At 44.3% G+C, this 20,296-nt stretch overlaps 1 long non-coding RNA gene across 1 annotated transcript; it reads left to right on the top strand.

Moving 5' to 3' along the window:
• The first annotated feature begins 10,716 nt into the window (after positions 1 to 10,716).
• On the top strand, positions 10,717 to 12,865 carry LOC146685322 (uncharacterized). Its single transcript, XR_014916759.1, has 2 exons — positions 10,717 to 11,009; positions 12,697 to 12,865. It is a non-coding gene; the product is annotated as an uncharacterized LOC146685322 (long non-coding RNA).
• The last annotated feature ends 7,431 nt before the right edge of the window (positions 12,866 to 20,296 follow it).

Below are 20,296 nucleotides of genomic sequence, written 5' to 3'. Positions count from 1 at the left end.
CCAATGACTGTAGAGCACACTGATGCAGTGTGCTGCAGTCTGTTCCTGGATGAAGGCTGAGGGAGTGGAACCAGCAGCTGATGGAGGTCATAATGCTTTCCAGGAAAGCATATTAAAAAGTCATCATGATGGCTGTGCTGACTCCAAAGGAGTTGAGTTTCCTAAGGAGGTGTAGCCGTCAGTGGCACCTCATGAGAATCTCCTCTGTGTTGGCAGAGAATTTCAGGAGGTTGTCAAAGATGGTTCCCAGGTATTTGTACTCCTCAACTCCTCCACTGGCTTCCCGTGGATGGTGGTGGTAACTGAAGCAGCCAGATCCTTCTGCCTACTGGAGAAGGTCACCACCATCTCTTTGGTTGTGCTCACGTTCAGTTCAGGTTTGAGCTGTCACACCACTCTACAAACTCCTGAAGAGTGGGCCTGACAGCAGTGACAGGAGAACTGTGTCGTCAGCATATTTAACCAGGTGACAGTTGGGCTGTGTGGATCTGCAGTCATCGGTGGGCTGGACGTGTACTGACTAGAGTCTTCACAACAATCCAGCGTTGAACAGCTGACCTCCCTCTAAAATACCAGCTGGTCTGATGAGGCCCAGGTGTTCCCAATCCAGGAAGGCGTGGGCCGTGAACCCACCATGAGTTCTCCCCCGGCAAAACAGGAGAGAGAGGGAGAGAGGGGGAGAGAGAGATAGAAAAGGAGAGCCAGGAGTGGGGAGACTATGATCAGCGCCTTGCCGATCCCGCAGGGCATGACACTTTCGAGTCCTGTTTGTCAAAAAGTCCAATATCCACAGGATTAGCTGATTATCAGGTGAAGTCGGGTGGAAAGTTTAGTGGCCAGGATATGAGGCTGCAGAGTGTTGAGAAATCAGCAAACAGAAGTCTGGCAGAGGAGTCAGGGAGCTCCAGATGTTTGTGGATGGAGTCCAAGATGAAGATTTTTGTGTCATCGACACCTCTGCGTGCACGGTAAGCAAACTGGAGTGGGTCCATCAGGGGATCAGTTGCTCTTACGATGTGCTGTTTTATGATCTTCTCCATGGCTTTCATCACCAGGGAGGTGAAGGCTTGGTGAAGGTGAAGGCTCAAAGACTTGTCCTTCTTGGCCACAAAGAAAAACCCAGCTCCTACTGGAGAGGGGTAGCTCACGGGAACTCAGTAGTGATGGGGCCTGAAGGAAGATCACAGACACTGGGCACGACAAAATAAAATCCAATTAATCACTGTACCTTGCCAGGGAAAACCAAGGATGAGTGGATTATCTGGAGATGTGAGCGTAAAAAGTGTTATGGTTTCCCAAAAGTGATTTGCTGCAGAGGTTCTGTCTTATGGGTGATCAAAGCAAAAAGCTTATTAAAACACCTAGATTATCGGGGTTAAATGACATCACCATAAACAATAAATATCCCCTGCTTCTAATTATTCAGTGTTTGAATCACTCGACAGTGCATACCATCTTGCCCCCATCTGCGAGGGCGGCAGGTGAAAGACAGCTTTTAACTCCCAGGTGGGGCATTTTGAATACCTAGTCATGCCTTTTGGCCTCACCAATGCTCCAGCTGTCTTCAGTCCCTCGTCAATGATGTTTCAAGAGACTTCCTCCGTCATGTTGCTTTTGTGTATCTGGACGACATTCTCATATTCTCTAGAACTCCGGCCGAACACCAGACCCATGTGCGCAGTGTCCTTCAGCAGCTTGGAGAAAGAGAAAGTGGAGAAATGTGAGTTTCATGTCTTTCCTGGGCTTTGTTATAGCAGGTGAAGATGGACCTGCCCAAGGTTCGAGCAGTCCACCCCAAGGTACGCTCCAACTCTGTGCTTTCTTTTCCTGACATTATTCTTTAGGCATTTTTTCCTTGATCTCTCCGATCGCCCAGGTTCTAGGACTGTTAAGGCAGACACTGTCTCTTGAGAGTCCTCCCAAGATTCAGATCAGTCCACCCCTGAGCACATTCTGCCATCCACCTCTTCTATCAGAAATCTTACCTGGGACACTGAAACCTCTATTCTCTAACAGGACCTCCCAGAGACATTGACCCGGGGACTCGACCTACTGATCGGCATAACGTGCCTGCAGCTGCTCGCGCAGCCATTATCACATCACATTAGACTTTGTTACCGGCCTCCCACCATCTAACGGTTAGACTGTCATTTACAATCCTTTACAGATTCTCTAAAGCAGCTCATCTTTGTAAACTCCCATCTGCCTCTGAAATTACCAAAGTCCTAGTAGATCATGTTTTAGACTCCATGGCAGTCCCATTAAAAATAGCCTCTGACAGGTGCCCACAATACTTCTTTCAAACTTGGAAAACGATATAACTGACGATATAATTGACACTTGACAAAATACTTTACAACTCCTCAACTTTATTAGTGCAAAAAAAAAAAAAACAGCAATGTATTTTCACTTAAACAAGCAGCTGTTTTATGTGAATTAAAGTTATATAAAAATGTAACTGTACAAATGCAAATTCCTTGCTGACAGTTTAACCAAAAGGCATTTCCAGTGGAAACTGGCCGACATATCAAATTCAAATTCAAATTCAAATTTTATTTGTCACACACACACAACCATACACAGTATGACATGGGGGTGAAATGCTTGTAGCTGTACAATGCCCGACCATTAAATGACAGAAGAAAAGTTTTACAATATTTACAATTTACTACAAAAATTTACAAATTAACTTAGGAATTTACAGTAAAGAATGTGCAAATAGCAGAAGAGATTATAAAGATAAGGATTATAAATTATAGGAATTATAGGATTATAGGAAATGTGTGGTGGTGCGTGTGGTGACGTGTGTGAGAGTCCAGTCTTATAGTGACGTGTTTGGGAGAGTCCAGTCCTACACCTGGTTCAGGCCCCGAATAGCCTGGGGGAAGAAGCTCCTCTTCATTCTCTCTGTTTTGGCCTTAAGGGAGCGGAAGCGCTTCCCAGACCTCAACAGTGAGAAGAGTCCATTGTTGGGATGGGAGAGGTCCATCATAATCTTCCTAGCTTTGGACTTGCACTGCTTGGTGTAGATGGACAGCAGGTCAGGGAGCTCTGATTGAATGATGCGTTCGGCTGAGCGCACCACCCTTTGCAGATCTCGTCTGTCCTGCTTGGTGCTGTTCCCAAACCAGGTGCAGATGTTTGCCGTCAGGACGCTCTCGATGGTGCAGGAGTAGAAGTTCTTGAGCACCTTCAGTGGCAGATGGAAGTCTCTAAGTCTTCTGAGGAAGAAGAGACGCTGACGGGCTTTCTTAACCAGGGTGTTGATGTGGCAGGACCATGACAGGTCCTGAGTGATGTGGACACCCAGGTATCGGAAACTGTCCACTCTCTCCACTGGCGTGCCACTGATGATGAGGGGTTTGTAATTCCTCGCCTGCTTTGTAGTGAAGTCCACGATCAGCTCCTTAGTCTTGCTGATGTTTAGGAGGAGGTTATTCTCCTGGCACCAGGTCTCCAGGTTCCTAATCTCCTCCAGGTAGGCCGTCTCGATGTTGTCGGAGATCAGGCCCACAACAGCAGTGTCGTCAGCAAACTTGACAATGGAGGTGGTGTCTGATGTGGCTACACAGTCATAAGTGTACAGTGAGTACAGCAGGGGGCTTAAAACACAGCCCTGAGGCACTCCAGTGCTGAGTGAGATGGAGGGGGAGACTTGTTTTCCCACCCTCACTGATTGGGGTCTGTCTGTGAGGAAGTTGAGGATCCACTGACACAGTGATCAGCTGAGTCCTAGGCCCGTCAACTTGGTGAAAAGCTTAGAGGGAATTATTGTGTTATCCTCAGCATAACCATGTATAATATCCACAAAACTTAAAAAGAGGTTATACACACACAATTCGGTAATATTATATTGAAGCCCAGTACGTATCACTCCGTGAGGCTCCGCCTACGATAGCCGTAATGCTCCAACAATCCATCAAGCGGTGCGGCTTCGTAGCTTAGCAAAGTCGTACTGGAACATTTGACAGATTTTCGAGCGCCGTGCACATAAAATCGTTTCAATGTCAGTAAACACAACCAGAGTTCATACATAAAGCACACGGGATTATAAGGGGCTCTGTCGACTTTCAGAAAAATCAAAGGATTGATTTAAAGTGTCGTATTTGCCAAACAACACGGTAATAACGACGGCCCGCTAGCATGCGCTACCAAAAATTGTGCTTTGTTGTGTATCTGACGGACAAAAGCTAAACCAGTTCCACACCAGTGAAGTTGTGTTTCATTCAATGATTTGCTTTCGCCGCCATGCTTTTTCCGACGTGTGCGTATGAAAACAAAGGCACTGCGCATGCGCGTTTTACCCATATTCTATCGCGATATTTCATTCTTCTATCGTTGCCCAAAATTATACCGGTGTTACCGTGAACGGTATGATATGGCCCAGCCCTACTCTGGAATATCCACTCCCCCTAAGAACCTGAGCTCGCACAATCCCATCGGTCCAACACCATCGGGAACACCGCCAGCAGGCTTGGAACCAATCCTGAAAGCACAGTGTCTCAGAGCAAGAGGTACGCGGACCGTCATCGCACTCCGGCACTGGAGTATTCACCAGGACAGGTGTGGCTCGCTGCCCAGGACATGCCGCTCAAGGCACCTGAAACCGTACCCCCATTATATTGGGCCATACATGCAAGTATTGCACTTTTTGAAGCTTTTACCATGTTTTATGTTAATGTTCACTTTGTAACAATAAATTAAAAAAAGAAAAAGCAGAATAGGTCACCTTTAAAAGCTTGAATCATCAGGGAATAAGTGATGCAATATCAGGTGTTTCCTATCATATATACACAAATCTCAGTCGCGAACAGTCATATTCATTTATTTGGGTGTGTGTGTGTGTGTGTGTGTGTGTGTGTGTTACTATTATTATTATTATTGCCACACAACTTGGACACTTGACTGTACATTTGGTCCAGTACATTCACGTTCTGTCTCCACAGCAGTGGAAGCACGGAGAGTTAATAGTGTGCATAAGAACTGTCCAAGACATGCAAATTGAGACGACTGCAAATGGAATTTCTACAATATCAAGGCTTGTTAGTGCGAGACTAGCAAAGCACTAAGGACAATCAAGACACCTTGTCACTTGCTTCTTTTTTATCCCCTACCTCCTTGAGAAGAAAAAGCACTTTGAATCTACTAGTTTTTTCTCTTGCATTTACATAACAAAGCCCTCAAGAATAAGGTAGCGATGTGATGAAGCAGCTTCTGCTACTGCTTCTGAACACCCATCAACATGCCTCAGACACACACACCGATGGCGGCGTGAGGATGTACACACACATCCACATGTATTGCCTTTTTTTTAAACTCAATGCAGATATCTGACAACCAAACCCCAAAGATCTCCGAAGCATGGCTTCACACCACGGCTACGCAGTCAGCAAAATAAATTGAAAGCATTAAGACAAAGTCAAAAAAGTACGAAACTGGAACAGAAGGAGAGAAGTAAGAAAAAAAAAAGAACATGAAAACAAACTAACCTCTCTGTACCAACACCCCACTGCCACCTACATATAACCCCCTTCCCAGCCCAAAACATACCCAACACTAGCCCACCCTCAGCCCAGCACAGCTCCCCACTTGGAAAGAAACCGGATGAAATGACATTATGCATATGAAAATGTCCAGAAAGATGTTTGATTTATGTATGCATTAGATGCAAATTCTATTACGGGACACAAGGCGGGCTGTGAGATTTCCCACTGAACACTTGGCTGCCCTGATCAAACCCCATCTCATTAATTCAGACAAGAGGGAGAAAGATAGAAGGAGTGAATGAGTAAGAATTGGGAAAAATTTACAACCCAGGCAGAGATTTCTCAAAAAAGCAAGGAAAAGGGTGTTGGTGGAGGAGCAAATTTCATTTTCCCTCTGAGGCCACAGTTAACTGCTATGGCAAAGAAAATACTCTGACTGTCCACTCCACAACAGGAACATTTAAAACACAACATCATTAAATATCCATTATTATGGGCAGCAGTAAAGAAAGAAACACTTTATTTGGAAGTTTGCATGTTTAGCATGTGGCTAAAATACAACCTAAATGCATCGCCACTACAAGCTGGTAACCTGATGGATGCTAATAGAAAAAAACACTGGCTGTTTTAACAACACTCAAGGAAACTGATGAGACTGACAAGCAGCAGAGAGCAGAAAACGCAGGAGTCACTTTAATCCCTTTGAATGAAGGGGTCACATCTTTACAGCTGTTGACCCCCCACCCCATGTATTAAGTGAAAAAGCTTCCCAAACCTACCTGGCCCTGTGTAAAAAAGTACAATCAGTTAAACACATTAACTGATTGTATCATCCCAGCAGCAACAACTGCAATCAAGCGTTTGCAACTGCTTTCATCGCTGTGGAGGAATTTTGGCCCACTATTCTTTGCAGAATTGTTTTAATTCAGCCACATTGGAGGGTTTTCAAGCAGCAGCAGCCTGTTTAAGGCAAAGCACTTCAGGTGCCTAGGATACTTTAAAACATTCATTCTGTCTTTGTTTTATTTTTCACCATGTTTTACTGTTGTGTTGGTTTTACACCGTCGCATAATACTAACACAAAAGTTTCACAGTAGCTCAGGAGGTGGACAATGGCGTGTCCAGCGGGGTGGCCTGGGGGGGCACAGGCCAACCCCCCAACCAGACTGGCCACCCCAGGTGCCACCCCAAAGGCAAAAAATAAAATTCAATCAAATATCAAATGTCCGATTATGTTTTCACGGTGACACTCAGATATCCGAGTGTAAGTGAATGCAGCATCGGCTTCTGCGCTATGTGCATCGCGTTAGCAAAGGTAGGAGAGCCAAGCACGAAAGATGGCACCGCAGGAAACAATTTTTCGGTGAAAGAAAATGAGGACAGAATAAATGTCCCGGTAAGTAATATTAAGTTTGGTGAGTTTAGTAAACTTCGGCGAAATTAGAATACCAAGGAAAAAATAACACTTAAAGAATTATTGCAGCTGTGGAATATTTCAGACAGTATGCTACTGAGGGCAGCTAACATAAGAGTTATGAGTTATAAGATGTAATCTAAGTCGTAACATTGCTGTATGGAGCTGCAGATTTGGTTGCAGGTTAACATAGCTGGACTGGCCATCGGGCTTATTTGACTTTTTTTTTTTTTTTGTAACGGCATGAACAATGAGAGGTGGTGGATTGGCCAGATGCAGGTCGATGTGTAAAAATAACTCAGTTGTTTGGTGGTGGCTATGACGGGGCTTCCACAGAGGCCAGCAGGTGGATGAGGGAAGGTGAGGCAGGAGGAGAGCCCCGAGGCAGCCACCAGTCCGAGTGTCAGGTGAACTGAACTTCAGGTAAGAAGTTATGACCTGCAGTCTATCTGGGTCAGATATAAACCAAGTTTAGGTGGAGTTTATTTTCATGTTGCTGACTTTTTACTGTCAGTTGCAATAACTCATACTGCGTTCTAGCCAGCTTGACGGAGTTTTTATACAGCTGTTCGGTTGCTATGATGTTACTGATAGTGAACTTTATTTTATTCATAAGGTTAGTGTAACGGTGGACCCAAGAAATACCAGCCGGAGCGACTTTGACAGTGCAGAACTTTTTATTCAACTCGGGGTTGTACGTGGACACATATACTCCGCGCTCTCTTTCTCTGCTGTCACCTCCGTCTCCGTCTGTCACTGCCAACATATAAAGAGACACAATCACTGTCAGATCCCAGCACACCTGTTCACCCCGCCCCTGCGCCGCCCCGGGAGCTCACTGCGTCACGCCTCCTCTGCAGTTGGCCAAGGACCACACCCACGCCACAGTTAGTTAGTAGAGTTGCCAACGGCTCCTTAAAAAAATGGAATGGTCCCTCATTCAGAGAAAATATTACACGTTTCGTATTGAGCTGAGAAGAGACGCAGTTTGTCCCGGACTTTAGCTAGAATGGAAAAAAGACACAAAGCTGGAGTTATTCTGTCGTTACGCTGCACAGCTGCCTCTTCTTCTCTCATTCTCTCCCCCTGCCTCTCCTGTTGCTACTTCAATCATGAAACTGATCAATGATCAGCTGATCGGCTCTCTTGTTTATTTATCTCCCACTTTGTGCCAGAAAGAGGAAACCAGCGGATGTCGCGCTAAACAACAGCAGCACGTTTGATCAGCTGTTAGAATTTATTTAATATTAATTTCTAGTATCAGCTGATGTTTGCTGGAGCCACAGCTGTAAAGCTGCTGGTCATGATGTCGGTTTGGATATGTGGTGAGAGGGAAACATGAAGATGAAACCAGGAGATGTCCTTACTGAACCATCAGAGCTGAACAGGTGATGGAGAAACAGGTTTACCTTTTAGGTGACATGAATGAGTTGAAGTTATGAACTGTTTCTGAGAGACTAATAACACCAGGATCCTTTTTCTACGTAGCTGACAGCTGGTAACTGTGCAGGGGCGGGTCTAGCAAAGTTTTGCCAGGGGGGCAGGTAGGGCATTAACAGGGAAAGGGGGCACAAAGACATACTTTTCTTTCTTATTCTCATTTAAAATGTTTCGCTTTTATTAAATAATTATCTAAACCTTACAACCAAAGTTTTTATCTGACGTAAAATGTATAGAAATCATACATATACCAACAAGACTGTACATCACTGTCACCACAGGGTTTGTTTTCAGTCAAAGTCTTTATGGCTTTAATACCTGGTGGGCCGGTCTGTAGTCAAAATGCCCGATTTTCTGTCCCAGTCCAGCCCTGCAGGTTAATACTGGCAGTGTCACCATGCCAGCTGACTGTATTTCATCATCAGCCAGTGTTGTTCTTGATCAATATTACCAAAGTTTACCATAAGGCAGCATATAAAGTATTTACTTGCTTTCAGGTTTTATTCAAATGTTAGTCTTTTCAGTTGTTTCTCCACTTTTTTCCTGTTTCAAAATCAAACACCAGTTTGTGAGAAGATTATCTTCTTTTTTTAACAGGCAGATAAAGTTTTGCATTGGCTAATTTGTCAATTGTTTGTTACAAATGTTCGTATTTTAATATTCAAAAATGTTTTTGCCCAAAACATATGTGCACTATATGTCAGTAAAAATACTATGCAAATATTGATGTCCTTGAATGCTGAGTAAACACTGACAAAGCACTGATTGTATCTCTTGTACTTTATCAACGCAGTATCTAAAAACTTTGCACCGTAGTGGTTAAAATCTCATTCTAATAAGAGTTAAAAGCGCATTTGGTTATTAGGTTTATAGGATTATTGAATTATGGTTAACGGTTGGTAGAATTTTTTTTAAACATTATCTGCCAATTAAATCTGCCACCCTTCTCCAAATCTGTGCCCCTACCTGGCCCCCCCAACAAAAATTTTCTAGACACGCCACTGGAGGTGGAGCAGGTAATCCACTAATCTGAAGGCTTTATGACCCAAACACAGTCCCCCACAGTCAGGCACAGAGGGAAGCATTAAGCTTTGGGGATGTTCTTCTGTTGGGGCCACTGACGGGGTCCTGAACAAGAACCTCCTTCCCTCAACCGGAACGCTGAAGATGGCTCATAGATGGAAGCGTGACAATGATCCAAAACATACTGCCAAGGCAACAAAGGAGTGGCTAAAGAAGCACATTATGCTCAAGGTGTGGTCTTGCTAGTCTCCAGACTTCAATGGGAGGGAGATTAAACGTCGAGCTGCCACAGGGCAACCAAACTCTCCGAGGTTCTGGCATTAGGAAATTCCTCCTGAGATGTCTGCAAACCTGGTGACCAGGAAAAGTCTGCACTTGCCAACAAGTGTTTCTCCATCAAATACCAAGTCATTTCTTGCTTGAGGATCAAATACTTATTTCACTCAAAGAAAGGCAAGTCAGTTTAAAACGTTTATGTAATGTGTGTGTGTGGGGGGGGGTTAGTTCTTTGAAAGTGCACAAGCTGATATTTCTTCAACAACACGTTCTAAGATATTCTTTTAATAAGATTCCCATCACCATGTAAAGAGAGTAGCCAATGATCTCTCTGTTCATCTGTCACCTCTGCCCCCTTTGAACATTTGTAGGTAAAGCAAATAAGATAAGGTGAGGTGGTGATAAGAAGAGGCTTCAGGTGATCCTTTTTGCCAGTTTCCTCTCTTCCTCCTTCAGTTCCACATATGATTGAGGTCACATGGGGAATTCTTCCCTGGCCTAACTAATGTAATTGCATCAGAGCAATACCCTTAAATGACACCTCACTCCTGCTCTGCATACTAATTGTCCCGGCTCTGTCCTTGCCGCTGACCTTGGAGAATGAGGCCTTCGTTCTCCCAGGGGTGAGTTACGAGGACGATGTGTGTGTACGTCAGTGATCGTGGCGGTTTAGGGAGAAGAAGAAAAAACACTGTCCATCCATTGTTCACATTTCCAAGCAAAGACACTGTCATTCTGCATAACCTCCTCCCACCCTGCCTGCCTCACGGTACGCTGACCTCCCCCTTCGAACACTACCACACATAAACACACATACACCCACCCTCGCCCTCTGCCACCCCATCGCTCCCCTCTATGCATCAATGCAAATTATAACAATGGCCGAGGCTTTATTCAGCGGGGTAAGCCTGCGTGACCTTCTGTGACGGAGAGCAGCAGAGACAAAAGGCCATTTCTCTCTGAATAAGCACACGGACAGCAGCATCTTCCCAACCCAGACGGGGGGTGGGGTGGGGGCAAATGCAAAACAGGTTACAATTGTAAGGGTTTTTAAAGCAAAAGACTGCAGAATGGAAATGAATGCAGAGCAATTCAGTGGAGAGAGCTGAGGGAAAGCACGGAGGCTCCTGCCCCTTTGGAGACTGCTGATACAGGATGTGTCTGGGTTGTTGATCAGGACTCAGCTTTGTGGAACTGACGAAAGCAACCGAATGACAAATTTGCATGGTTTGTGTATTTACATTAGAGATAGAATGCTGTGGTCTCTGAGTTGGGAATGCATTTGTTGCTGGGTTTGGATCCTTAAAAGGATCGGTTCTTCCAGTCGCTGCATTGAGTTTTAATGAAGAAGAGTTTCAGCGAACACCTCTGTAAGCGTCACCCGAAACCTTGGCCGATTGTGACCCACACCCGTTCACACCGTGGCTTGTGTGATTAGGAAGAGGATCAATACAGATTGAAAATGTGACGTCATTCAGGGGCAAAACCGCAAAGGATTCTGGGAACTCGTGGCAAGAGGTACTAGCGCACGCAGGCTTTCAATTGAAATCCGTTACACAGCGATAAAAAGAAACACAAAAAATGGCAAGAAGCTGTTGTATTATTAACTGCAATAGCCGGTCGCATGACAGCCACGGGAAGCTGACAGGTAAAGAGATCGGTTGTTATCAGATTAGGTCGTTGAAGAGAAATTGTTCGAGCCATGTTTCCGAAGTAACAAAGAGGCGACTGGATTGCAGCCATTCAAAGATCAAATATAACGTCTCAGAACACTCCAGCTCACAGGTTAGTCTGCTCCAAGCATTTACACGAAGGTCAGTCTGCTGTTGTAGTTAATGCGTCATTTTTCTTAACATAATTGGTGATATAGGTTACAAGCAAGTCTGGCGCTGAACAGAAATTGTCGCGCTATGCTCCTTTGTTTATTGTGCATAAATAGTGAATTGTCCTGACACAATATTGCGTTTCGCTTCTGTTATTATGGTACATTGACAAAAACATATACTTTTATTCACAGGATAAAACAGTTGTTTTGTATCACTAATTGTCCACTGCGATTACAGCATACAGTATTATTGTCACTGCTACATTTCTGTGATGCTACCAGAAATTATTTCCACTACTAATTAATTACCGTTGAGCTCAAAGGTCCTATTAATAAACGGTTAACGAATGTGTATTTATGACGACGATTTGTGAGACTGGTAAACTTATGATATGTACGATGGTCTGTCGTTCTACACGGTGCATTTCAAGGTCCTGTACCCATCCGTCGGTAAACTGTACCTGGGCTTGTTGCAGTGACCTGAAGTTACTAAACTTCACGAGTGTATGCACTCACTCCAAGAACCGTATAATTATAAATCTGAGCGTGGTGAAAGTTGGGCAGCACGCTGACGTCTTTTGTCCCTCTGTGTGCTCGTAAGGGTCTGACCCTTTCACTCCTTAGATTTTTTTCCTCGTATCTTTTCTTTGACTTTTCATCAAGTCTGTCTTTATACGGACCGGCATTGTTCTCCTTTGTTTTGTACATACCTTTTTGTGCAGCAAAGAAAAAGCAACAAGGTATTGGAACCGGAGAATAAACGTTTTGCGGTGCTGCAAATGTTTACGTTTGATGTGGTACTTGGATTGTTTTGCCACGAGTTCCCGGCATGCAATGCACGAAAGTCACGTGGTCCGTCAATCTCTATAGGGGGTCCCTGGCCCTGCCAGAGATACTCTCAGTGTCACGGACCCGGCTCTGGGGACTCGGGGTCCGTGGGCAGTGGGGACTGTGACTGTTATTGTTATTATTATTATTATTATTTGGTGTGTTGTCTGCACTGCCCCTATGCACATCTGTATGTAGGCAGGTATGTGTGTGTTTTGCCTTTCTGCTGTGGCCAAGTTACAGGCACCTTCAGCCCTGGGGGCGTGGTCTAACTTGAGGGCTGGCCACACCCGAAGTCCTGGCCGCACACCGTTTGACTACACGTCAGTCTTCAAACAAGTCAAGTGTGAGTGTATGCCTGCTGGGATAAGTGTTAACGGCTGCCTCTATTGTTTTCCCCTCAGGAGGAGTGTGGGACGAGAAGGAGCAGTGAGCACGGGGAGTGCAGGGACACTGGGGCAGAGAGCACTACACGGGGACTTTTGGGAAGAAGACACTACACGGGAGTCTGGGAAACTGGGGATTTATTGTTGTTTACTTCACCACCTTGTAAATAAACACTGTTGCACTGAAGAGTCCGGCGTTTGGGTCCTATTTCCCCATCTCCCCACGGTCTGCCAGCCAGACCGTGACACTCAGGCTACGTCTACACTAATCCAGATAATTTTCAAAGCAGTGTTTTTGTCTAAAAATGCTGCACGCTATCATTTTCAATTGTTTTAATCCACACTGAAAATGCTTATGTTCTTGTACTGAGCATGCATGAAATGCAAGACAATTCAACCTGCGTTATTTCTGTCTGCCGTTTATTTACTTTCCCTGCTCTTTGAAACGTCGAGGAAAACGTTTTTTAAATGGACTAACAATGAGGTGGAGTTGCTTCTGTGAGTAACACAAAAGCACAAAGTTGCAAAAGTGAGTGAGAGTTAAAGAAGTTGAAGAAAAGCTGTTTGGAGCCTCCCTCTGCTATCTTAGTTTAATTGGTCACATGAGTGCATCACATGACTAAAATTGGTCAGGTTTTCCAAAGCCTCCATTTAAACAGTCCACACTGTGACACGGAAACAACGTTTTCAAATCTATCCACTTTGGAGAACATTTTCAAAAAGCTCTGTTTTCCTTGACCAAAAGCGCCGTCTGAGTGTGGACGAAGCCTGAAACTTCTTGGGTGAGATCCCAAAAGGTTGATTCTGTTCATCTGGACATTTTCAGTGGGAGAAACGTTTCGTCACCAGGTATCTTCTTCAGTCTCAGCTGACTGCAGGTCTCCAACCTTATAAACAGACCTTTGCACAATGACTCAAACCAGCCCACTGAATGAACAACGGGCTGCGAGGTAACCTTCTCTGATGAGGGGTGAAACGTCTTCAAAGAAGTCCAGAAGCTTTTCTTTCCAAGCTTGTATTCACCTGTATGCACACTCGTTACACCCGCCGTTTATCGAACGGAGCAAAGCATGAATCCGTTACAGCGATTTCTCAGCATCCATGTTCTTTTTGGTCATCGTTTCAAATGTAATGCTTTCTTTTCCTTGTCTCTAGCTACGTGCTGGTCTTCGGTAAATTTCCATACATATAGAAAAAGTTTTTTGAGCAAATACACAAATGGCCATAGTGCTGTAGTTATCAGTATATAAGAGAACATTTCAGAGTTGAGGTGTTGGACAACTTCTTTGAAATGTACCGTTATCGCAGAACAGATGAATTTGCTGTGGCAGTGATTATTTCTCCACCGAGCTCTGCTGCAATCTGGTAGCTTCCCCTATTCTGTCTGTGGATCGTGAAAAACATCAGACGAGTCCCAAACACTGCAAAAACCTCCTCTCAGGTTAAAGCCTGCATCTCACACTCTGTTACAGGCGTGGGATTCTGCTCTCCTTGTACAGGTGTTTCTGCACTACTGTGAGATGTAAGGAAATTTGGAAGAAGAGCAGTTGGCCGTGGCTATTTTGTCATTTTTGCAGCTTATTGCACTCAAATGCATTACTACACACATACGCTGTCCCTTTTCTTCCTGTTTGGAAAAATGCAAAGAGGGTGGTTTTGTGGGATTTAGCGTTTTCCTCTCCAGCTGTTCTTGTACGGATCGTTTTGTCTGAGAGCACAGCAGGTTTAATCTAGTTCAGATAATTTCACCGCGCCTTGTAATGGGGTCCCTAAAGATGAAACCTGCTCGTGTTTTCACAGGGCTGGAAAAAAAGCAGGAACCTTTTAACCAAAACTCCATCCTGCTCCGGAGCAGGCGCAGGCATGAAGCTATTTTAGCATCCTGCCTCCTGCCCCTGGGACCAGGCATTAGACAGTCACCCTCCCCACCGCACCCACACACACAAACAACAAGCCTGCATCCACACACACACTCCAGGCCTCATGCACTTCCCCTTAATGTCTGGCAATTTGCCAGGTTGTCATTGAAAAGGTAAGTGTTGATTTCAGTAGTAATGATAGGCAATGCAGAGAAGGGTGGGAAACTTCAGAACAACGAAGCAGTCCTTTGGAGTTTTTTTCTTTTCTTTCTTTTCTCCCTCACCACCTCCTCCTCCTCCTCCTCCTCCTCTGGAAAGGGAGAGAAGTGTCAAGTTTGTGACAAGTGATACCCCCCCACCCCCACCCCACGCACGCCTGTAAAGGCGTTGACGATGGAAAGTTTGTGGAGTTGCGTTCTTCGCAGATAGTTTGACCTACTTAGGTTAGCAGAGCGCCTAACACACGCAGGTTTTGTGCAGCCTTATATTTTTGTTGAGGATGATTCTGACTGAATTAGAAAACTGGAGAGATGAGCTAACATCCAGTAAAATTATATCATTACATATCTCAGTGTGCTAAAACCTTCCACTGACATCGTCTGTCTGAGGTTCCTCCAGCTGTGGCTCTAAAATATTTTTAAAACTTACAAAATACTTTGATTACATCACCGAGCAATAACGTGTAAATACTGAAAAATCTATTCTTACTGAGGTTTCTGTGCAGCAGCAGTTAATTAGAACATGTTTTTACCCTTCATGTTAATCTGTGCATCATGTTAAACTCTTTTTCATATGCAACTGTAGAAGTTGAAGCTTTTGTCACCAATTTCATATGCAGCACATGCATATAGATATGTACATTTAATTAATATAATCATGATATAGGGAGAAACCTTTATTCACAGGTACATTCAAGACAATCAAGATCACTTTACAAGCAATTAAATACCAAAATCACCATATGGAATAAAGCATAAAATAACCCCATAGATGTACAGAGTATAACAGTCGCTGTCAAAGAGATAGAAACACAGTCAGTCATTAGAAATAATAATAAAACTAACAGAATAAAGTCCCCTGACAGCAGCAGCATTCACTCATCAGTGGAATAAAAACACTGTTATAATATTTCCACTGAACGTTATGTTAACATTTATAGTTTTACATCAAATTGCCTTGTATCTGTCCTTCACATCACACAGATGCTGAATGCTTCCCTGGAAACATTTGCACTGTTCCTTTTTCAAAATTAATAGTTTTCATAAGAAAACTTTGGTTATTTAGTAACTAATTTATTCTTCCCTTTGTTGGTGATTTGCTCTGATTAGTGAACTGGGATGGCAGCTAGTTTGTTTCTACCAGTGAGCAGGGTGTCAGTGGAAAGTGTTGACAATGAAAGAAGAAAGAGGGGAAGACGTGTTTAGAGGCAGCAAGGCTGAAGAAATGTAGGCTTGGAGGTGACAGTGGGGACCTTAAATGTAGGGACTATGGATGATAAGCTGGCTGACATGAGGCCAGGAGCACCGGAGGCAGATTCAAACGTCGGTGTAGAAGAGACATGGAGTCGAAAAAAATCAGACGGGATCATTAGTTTAAAGCCGGAAATCAAAGAGTTGATGTTGAATGTAGTCATTGTGTGCGCCCAGCAGGGTGGATGTCAGGAGGGAAAGAGTGGACTGGTAGAGTGTGTGAGGGAGGTGACTGGAGCATGCTGGGACAGACATGTAGGAGAATAAAACACAGGCTATGAGATGTTGTTCTGAAGGTATTTAATGCAATAGCAGAGGAAACATGGGACAGATGAAAAAGGTAGTGCTGTGATGCTAGGTGCACAGCAAAGAGAGAGGCTGTAGGAGCGAGCTGTATGTGAGGCTGAATACTGTGTTAGCGAGCTGCATTCATAAACAGCATGGGTGCACATACCTGCTAAAACGAGTAAATAAGTAACTGTGCAATAAACTACTACAGTTACACTGACCACAGGCACACAGACCTGGCTCCACTTTACCTCCACATTTTTGTACCAGGCTGTAAATATGATTCTCTATTCTATTTTAAACCAGTGCCTTGTTTTACACGCTAACACACTCACACACACACACATATAGAGAAGACAAGTTCTTCTTTGGGCGGAGAAACAGATAGCAAGGCTCAGAGGGATGGGTGGGGGTGCTAGAGATATTTAAAGGCAAAGGAGATGGGCTTTGTTAAAGATGCGATTCCCCTGGGTTTCCCTTCCTTTAGTCGAAGGGATCTAATAGCACGATGCTCCTTTTCGAGCAACACCTACTTTGCTGGGGGGGAGATAGGATGGCGTGTAATTATACTGCAAGGGCTTTCAGAGCCCTGACATACCTGTCACCGGGGAAGGAGAGGAATGAGGAGACATCTGCATACCTTTTAGCTCTTACTTCAGAATATAGAAACTTGTCCTTTCTCATTTGTTTCCACCTATTGTGCTTTTTTTCTCCTCCTTCCACTTGCTAGAAGAAGCTTGTTTTAGAAGTTTAGGGCTTGTACTCAATGCCTGTTTGATGACTTTTAAGGAGGGAAAAAAAGTGAAAGCAAGGAGGCGCTTTTGATTTTGATTTGAGAAATGGTGACTAATGAGAGGAGATAATCACTGTAGAAGTTGAAGCTTTTGTCACCAATTCAAATGTTGTTTGAACACATTCATTTCATCATTTGTACAATAACAAATTGAACTTAATAACTCACAGTGATAATCAGGGATCAAACACAATAGAAAAACAATAAAAGACAGATGGGATGCTTCAAAGCCAGCGTGGATTCAGCATGAACATGAGAACATACTGAGACCAGATACAAAATGATGCATTCACCTGATCACGTGTGTCGCAGAGGCATGGACAAAGGCATGGATGAGGCCCAGCATGTCTGGACCACACTTTAGGTGATGGTGTTGTAGGGGTTACACACACCTCAGGGAAAACCCATACCTGTGTGGGTTTCTTTCTCCCACAGTGCAAAAACTGTTAGATTCATTGGTGATTCTGTTAAGGCCACAGAGCTGTAGATACTGGGTATAGACATATGCACGTAGCATGTAGTTCTTTGAGCTGCCAGTAAATCCACTGTGCAGGTAGATGGCAGTCATTAATCAAGCATACTTTGCCCATTTAGCAACAGCATCACTATAAATTACAGCCGGACCAGACGGTCCTGCACCAGGCTACAATCAAAGTCACATGACACCATATGATGAATGAATCTTCATCAGTGAAGGAAAGTCCTCTTATCAGATATCAGATTCCTGAGATACGTACTGAAGGCTGGCAGCAGGGCAGATATCACAAATGACACCTTTGGAGTATTTGAACTGAATCATGTGACAATGATATGGTTTGCTGTGAGATTCAGACCCTCAAAGATGTTTCCACTTCAACACCATTGGACGACGTCACATTGGTCTTTTAATCAAACCTGTATTCTGTTTCTGCCATTTGGTATTTATCATGTTGACGTCTTTTTTTGTGAAATATTTTGGCAGATGTGCATTTTCCATAGCCCTTCCAGCCTTATTTATTATTTATTATATTCTCGTGTACATAGTGTTCCCATATTTCTTTCTTCTCCTTCAGTATTTTGTCTTTTACTTCCACACTTTGTGGTCTTGCTACATAAAGTCTAATACAATCTATGGATCCATGTTATCTTCCTAGCACAACTAGTCTCTCCAGAGTGTCAGCAGAAACTATCCATCCATCCATCTTCATCCGCTTTATCCGGGGCCGGGTCGCGGGGGCAGCAGCCTAAGCAAAGAGGCCCAGACCTCCCTCTCCCCAGCCACCTCCTCCAGCTTATCCGGGGGAATACCAAGGCGTTCCCAGGCCAGCCGAGAGATATAATCTCTCCAGCGTGTCCTGGGTCTGCCCCGGGGCCTCCTCCCGGTGGGACATGCCTGGAACACCTCACCCAGGAGGCAGGGGGCATCCTTGTCAGATGCCCGAACCACCTCAGCTGGCTCCTTTCGATGTGCAGCAGCAGCTGCTCTACTCTGAGCCCCTCCCGGTTGGCCGAACTTCTCACCCTATCTCTAAGGGAGAGGCCAGCCACCCTTCGGAGGAAGCTCATTTCTGCCGCTTGTATTTGCGATCTCGTTCTTTCGGTCACTACCCACAGCTCGTGGCCATAGGTGAGGGTAGGGACGTAGATCGACCGGTAAATTGAGAGCTTCGCTTTTACACTCAGCTCCCTCTTCACCACGACGGACCGGTGCAGCGTCCGCATTACTGCAGCTGCAGCCCCAATCCGTCTGTCGATCTCCGGCTCCCTTCTCCCATCACTCGCGAACAAGACCCCGAGATACTTGATCTCCTCCACTTGGGGCAGGAACTCATCCCCGTCCCGTCAGATTTATTTACACAGCACCAAATCACAGCAACAGTCACCTCAAGGCGCTTTACATTTTAATAATAATACATCCAGAGAAACGACACTACAACATATTAGCTTGTTTCTCTGTGTATCGGGTGGATGCTGTGAGAAAAGTCCACCAGTGGCCTGTAGGTGCTGTGATGTTGTCCCTGGATTGTCCTACAGTGTACTGGCCTTCAAGTTTCTTAAATGTGTCATAACAAGTAAAGCAGTTGAAAGTGCGTCTCATCCCATTATGATATCAATCAGTCCCAAGATGCAGCTGCTGATGTCAAATTCTTAAGTGTTAAAAATGCGATTCCACTGACCCAGGCTTTGTGCCTGCATCGGTCCAACAGCACCTCGCCCACAGCTGCAGAGAGCACAGCAGAGCAGGAGGACCGTGGTACAATTGTTACGAGCAGCTTTGTGCAGGTAGCTTACAGACCCCACCTTGTTCGCTTTTATGTCTAACAGCAGGGGAGAAATGTTAAATTGTACCAGCCCCTCTTTACATGTATATAAAAATGTCCTGAACAAGATTCCTATCTTAATAGATGAAGCAGAAGCAAAAGAACTATAATTTTAATCAAATCCTGGCCCTTATTGGTGTGACGCCGCTGAGTGCCATCGAAGCTTAAAATTCATGTTGTTGGGAGCTTGGAGAAAGAAACTCAGCGGGTGGTGTCTCACAGTGTAATTATCCCTCACTTACAGGTATTTCTGTCGCCACAGTCATTATCTTCCCTTGTAAAGAGGAAATCAATTTGTACAGATGTATATGAGGAGTTGGAGATTGCCCAGAGGAGAGGAAAAAAGGGGAAGAAAGGCATTCTGGTGAAAGGGGGAGAGGGAAAATTGAGGATAGATGACTTGTTATTGGTCTGCATGCGGGGCTTGTTTGTTTGTTCGTCTGATTGGCTGTAGTTAGAGTGGCGTTGGGTTTGAGAGAGCAGCACAATGAAAAATGTGTCTTTGAATTCAACTCATTATTAAGTTTTATTACTGTGTTCCAAACAAGAGGCAGTATCACTTTTACAGACTCTATCGAACACTAGCTGCTTTGAAAGAAACCCCAAATTTAAATCTGTTCACTTTTTTATTTATGTTTTCGAGATGACAAATGTTTACATGCAAATTGATCGACTCAGTCTGAAGTAAGAAGTTGGTTTAAACCATCTATTAATGAAATGAAAACTTTACAGACTAAAGGCAAGGCAAGTTTATTTGTATAGCACAATTCAACAACAAGGTGATTCAAAGTGCTTTACAGAGACATTAGAAACAAGAACAAATAAAAAGCATGATTTAAAATAAAGACAATCGTATGTAATTTCTGCGCTCACACTGTGCCAGTTCAGCTCCTTCAGTGAAATAAAGGT

The sequence above is a fragment of the Copadichromis virginalis genome, linkage group LG19 (assembly GCF_057382275.1).
Source record: "Copadichromis virginalis isolate Kocher_CV1m ecotype Utaka linkage group LG19, C_Virginalis_male_GT1.1, whole genome shotgun sequence".
Lineage (NCBI taxonomy): Eukaryota > Metazoa > Chordata > Actinopteri > Cichliformes > Cichlidae > Copadichromis > Copadichromis virginalis.
This window is presented reverse-complemented; position numbering and strand designations above follow the sequence as displayed.